Genomic DNA, 4625 nt, shown 5'->3' with positions numbered 1-4625 from the left:
CATATTTCAAGTTTTTGCCTGAAATTGTGCCTATTTACAAGGGCATTGTTCCCACCTCTTTTGGGGTCAACCATCAAGTGCTGGACCTCTATAGAAAGCTGAGAACCTGTAGCTTTCGTAGGAAGCAGTCAAGATAACTGTGTGATGTACTGACAAAGAGCTACAGAGGCTAGAATATAGTTTTTTCTTTCTGCCGGATTACAAGCATCTCTGAACTGACCACATTTCAGCCCTCTAGGTCACTTGATATCCCTTAGAAACACAACTGAGCCCTAGCACCAGGTCTTGTGAAGCTGTGTGCAAAAGTTGATCAATATAGAATGAAAATATGAGTGCTTTAGACTATTATTTGCCAAGGTATGACCATGCGTTTTGTAAAATGCCTATGGATACTCCCCATAGGACTTTTTGTTATCCAAAATGCATACTGAAAATCAAATGCTTACTGCACATGAACCCCTTTGTGTAGAAGCATAATCCTGGTCTCAAATGAAAGGTAATACTTTGAGGTTTCTTGTGGACTATTTAGATTGTATGTCAGGTGTTCTGATATAGACTGACTACACAAAATATGGAATAATTACAAAAAAGTCTCTATTTTTGCATTTACTTTGTTGGTTCAATGAGTGTGTATAAGATAGACTATACATCTGTACAACTAATATTGGATAATACAACATCAAGATTCAATTTCTATGGATTCTTGTGAATATTTCAGTACCCAATATGAGGCATCTACTTATTGTGCTGCAGCTACACTGCAGCCAGAAGTCAGGGTATCACCAAAAGCGGAGGAGGGGGAGGGGGGCATTTTGGATCAAATTTAATTGAGACATAATAAAATGAATCTGAGAATGTAAAGCACTATACAGATTGTACATGAAGAAAGTTATCATTTTTGGATTCCCAAGAGTCAAAGCTTTGAAATGGTGTATAACATTACTATGCTACATGGCAATATGGTGCATACAATTGATTTAGAATGTTGGGGGGAGGTGGGGGAGGGGGGTAACCGTCTCGCCGGCGGGACACTGAAAGTTATTTGGTTAAATAATTATTATTTATGTCTGCGCGTGGTATATAGCCTACTTGGGATGCTTACATGCGGATGTCAAAGTTTTTCTATTTTTTTTTTTGGCCCCAGCTGTGGCGCAACTGGCTGGGGCACCTGCACCGTACGCCTGCGACCCGGGTTCGATTCCCGCCCCGTGGTCCTTTCCGGGTCCCACCCCTGCTCTCTCTCCCATTCACTTCCTGTCACTCTCCACTGTCCTATAATTAAAGACATAAAAAGCCCAAAAAAAAAAAAAAAAAAAAAAAAAAGTTTTTCTATTTTCGTATTGACGTGAATTAGATCCGAAGTTTAAACGGTAGGCCTATAGCTGTGACGTGCAGTCACCTGACATCACCATCAAATGAGAGGATATTTCAGAACTATTAACGTGGACAGCTCCCCTTAAGAGCATTTTAAGAGCAGTGCACGCGCGTTCACGCTACGAGCATGTTTGGGAAACAGTCGAAAAAACCAAACGAACGATCGTAAGATGAATCGTAGAAAACCATCTTAAGAGCGTGTCTCCGTCGTTATCGGGAAACTGGGCCCTGGGGTGTAAATAGACAAAAAACAGTTTAAAACATTATCAGAGAGACCAACCCATTTTGCAAGGCGTTGAATTAAAACGTAATGATTAATGGTGTCGAATGTTGCACTCAAAGAAGAATAAGGGTTGAAACTTTATTTAAAGGTTGTATCAGCGATAGCGGGGAACGGTGCGGTGAGGTTGTGCGTGGACTTGCGTGAGCCTAACAAGGCGATAGTGATGGACAGTTATCTACTCCCTCATATGGATGAATTGTTTTCCGAAATGAGTGGCGCTACGGTGTTTTCCATAATCAAGGTTCAGGTTCAAACGAGTACCATATGGACTGTGCTCAGCTCCAAGTGCGTTCTCCAAGATGATGTCGCTCATACTGAAAGGCTGCAAGGGGGTCCAGTACTACTTGGACGACGTCATAGTGTACGGAAAGGTCAAGAAAGTACATGACCACAACCTGCAGGAGGTGCTCGCCGCGATATACAGAGGGAGCCGGCCTCCAGTTAAATGAAGAAAAATGCCAGTTCAACCAGACCAGCCTGCGGTTCCTTGGGCACACGATTTCTGCCCAGGGCCTGCAGCCACTCACAGAGGCTCCGGCGCCGACAGACGCTACAACACTGCGCTCATTCCTGGGGCTCACAGCATGGTACCAGAAGTTCGTGCACAACTATGCGTCGCTCGTGGAGCCCATGCGGGCGTGTTTGCGTGAGGACAAATTTCAGTGGACTTCAGCAGCTAATGAGAGCTTCAAGGCGGTTAAGGACTGCATTGTGAACAGCCCAGCGCTGTCCATCTTCAACCCCAGCCTCCCCACCTTTGTGTCTCCAGACGCATCAGATTATGGCTTGGGGGCGGTACTGACACAACTACACACGGATGGAACAGAGCGCACAGTTGCATGTGCATCACGTACACTTAACCCTGCAGAACGCAAGTACTCTTTTGTTGAAAAAGAGGCGCTGGCCTGTGTGTGGGCTGCTGAAAAATGGAGGACTTTCTTATGGGGTACTAGATTCACACTGCGCACAGACCACCAGGCTTTGACCACACAACTCGCAACAAAAGACCTGGGCCGCGCTGGGATGCGTATTGCGCGTTGGTCTGCGAGACTCTTGTGCTTCACCTACGACGTGGAGTACCGTCCTGGCTCACAAAATCAGGTTGCCGACTGTTTTTCCCGTCTACCCCTTCCAGCAGAAGAGGATACAGAGCCAGTGACCGAACCAGAGCTTGTTGCTCTGTTGGACACAGAACTGAAAGCTCTCTCAGTGAACAAGTTTACCGAGGCATGTGAGGCGTGCCCTGAGCTCACAGCTCTTAGAACACAGATAAACAGGGGCTGGCCTAAGACAGCAAAGTCCCTGCCAGATGAGCTCAAAGCATACTTTGCCACAAGAGATGAACTGTCAATCCAAGATATGATCATATTAGGGCTGTCACTTTACGTTCGAAAATCGATTGGACCAAACAACACAAGTTTCGAAAACTAAAATGGGGAATCGATTTTAACCAAATATTTACACTATTAATTTTAAACGAAATAAACAAATAAAAAAGATAGATGTAACAAAATTCACAAACAAGAATATAAGAATATAAAAGAATTCCGAAGTGCAGTAAGCATTGCGAAAGCTAAAAAGAAAATTCCCACCAATTTTACGCACCGGGAACAGCTGTTTCAATCAGCTGCTGTGCTGCTCGTGTTTTGCCAAAAAATGGAGGACAACGCGATCAACCTGTGCGACATGTAGAGAAACGAGTGATAGGCCCTAATAACTTGAGGAGATGTGGAAGTACTTCGGATTTTTGGTATATCAAACTATGGAGAAGAACAAAGCGGTAGGCTACGCAAACTGTGCAATCGAGTTCTACGTAGGCGAAATTTGTTTGACATTTCTAATTGTAAACACAGACACAGCTACGTTGAAGCCTGCAGCCATGTCACTGATGTAATGGCAGTCCACTCGGCTTACTGGTTTTCGAGAATGTTGCACTTCTGTTTGTCATTGTGCACGAAACTTCACGCCAATAAATCATCAGAAATATTGCTGGCTTGCGTCTTCAAGCGCCCTCTTTACGTTCGTCCTAATGCCTGTTAGTTGTTTGTGGATTGGCCTATATTTCGCGTTGAAAATGGAAGCGTCTTTAGACATAAAAAATCGATTTTACAATCGATTCAATGAACACTTACGTCTCAAAAATCGAACAGGATTTTTTCACAAAAGTGACAGCCCTAGATCATATACAGGGGCCCTCACCGACAACTTGTTCCAGTTGCCTTAAGGAAACAGCTGGTGCACACGAGACATCACGGGGTTGTCCGCACCAAACAGATGCTGCGGGACTTATACTGGTGGCCCGGTATGGACATGTCTGTGCAGGAGGCTATCCGTACATGTGGATCGTGCCGGCTGAATGACAAAAGTGCCAAGACACATGTCGCCCCTCTCCAGCCTATCCCACTGCCTGATGCCCCGTGGCAGAAAGTGGGCATAGACATTGTGGGACCGTTCGAGTCAGCAAGCTGGGACTGTCGCTTTGCAGTGACGCTGATTGACTATTACACAAAGTGGCCAGAGGTCGCTTTCACTGCTACCATCACAACTGCAGCAATCACTTCCTTTCTGTCTAACATGTTTGCCCGGTTTGGAAATCCTACAGAACTAGTGAGTGACAATGGAACGCAGTTCACTTCCAGCGAGTTTGCTGAGTACCTTGTAGCGAGAGACATCAAACACAGGAAAGTGTCTCTCTACTATCCACAAGCGAACGGAGCTGTAGAGCGCTGGAACCGCATTCTCAAAGAGACATTGCTATCTGCCGAACAAGAGAAAAGGCCATGGAAGCCGTTTGTACAGGACTTTTTGCTCACTTACCGTGCTACCCCACATGGCACCACAGGGGTGTCACCGCATGAACTCATGTGCAACCGACCATTGCGCACCAAAGTAAACATCGGCCCGGCTTGCAAACCTGATCCACTGCCAGATGAACAACTACGCAGTCGGGTCGCTGCCAAACAGAAGG

This window comes from Alosa pseudoharengus, unplaced genomic scaffold (assembly GCF_046254945.1).
Source record: "Alosa pseudoharengus isolate Yale_2024_CS ecotype anadromous, Long Island Sound unplaced genomic scaffold, YU_APseudo_1.1 YU_APseudo_1.1_scf_8, whole genome shotgun sequence".
In the NCBI taxonomy this organism is placed as follows: Eukaryota; Metazoa; Chordata; class Actinopteri; order Clupeiformes; family Clupeidae; genus Alosa; species Alosa pseudoharengus.
Note: the sequence above shows the minus strand (reverse complement) of the source record.